At 58.5% G+C, this 734-nt stretch overlaps 1 pseudogene; it reads right to left on the reverse strand.

The window, feature by feature from the left end:
• Positions 1 to 103: 103 nt before the first annotated feature.
• LOC117798152 lies at positions 104 to 727 on the reverse strand (annotated as a pseudogene).
• Positions 728 to 734: the final 7 nt, after the last annotated feature.

Below are 734 nucleotides of genomic sequence, written 5' to 3' on the forward strand. Positions count from 1 at the left end.
GGCCCCCAGACTCAGGCCCTCAACCCCCACCAATATGGCCGTCCCTGGCCCTCCATCCCTGGCCCTAAGCCCGCCAGTGTCTGTCTTCAGGGCTGTGCATCACCTGTGGTCAATGTGATCCAGAAGGCAGGCCCATGGTGAGTGTGCAGCGTAGCAGTACCCAGGTGCAGGGCACAGGGTGATGTGAGTGATGTGGCCGTGGAGAAGAAGAGTAGTCCCAACAGCTGGAAGATGCCTGTGGCCAGCAGCATGTGGCCACCATAGACCAGCACGGGCATGGACAGCATCACATTGGCCAGCAGCCAGCAGAGGAATGCCACCCTGGAGAGCCAGGACCCAGTGAAGGCTGGCCTAGACACCTCTACTTGGAAGGGCCCAAGGAGATTCAGGGACCCAAGAACACCCCAAAGATGTGAGATAGGGATTTCTGCCTATAGGTTTCCCAACCAAGCACAGTGGGGCTGGTGCCACCCTCTCCCACCAGAGATTTCCACATAAGTGGAGGAAAGATGGGTAGAAACTCCATTCCTGTGTCAGGCCAGCAGGGCCTCCATCCCACCCTCACCAGAGCATGGCTGAGGTATAGTGTCCCGCNTCCAGGCAATACTGGCTGTGTAGACCACATGGGCTGTTTGGGGTGAACTTCTCAGCCAGGTAGAGCATGGGGTCCGGCAGCCCCTTCTCCAGTGCCTTTGCATACTCCTCAGCAGTTTTCACCCAGGCGCCAGGTGAAC

This window comes from Ailuropoda melanoleuca, unplaced genomic scaffold (assembly GCF_002007445.2).
Source record: "Ailuropoda melanoleuca isolate Jingjing unplaced genomic scaffold, ASM200744v2 unplaced-scaffold26967, whole genome shotgun sequence".
In the NCBI taxonomy this organism is placed as follows: domain Eukaryota; kingdom Metazoa; phylum Chordata; class Mammalia; order Carnivora; family Ursidae; genus Ailuropoda; species Ailuropoda melanoleuca.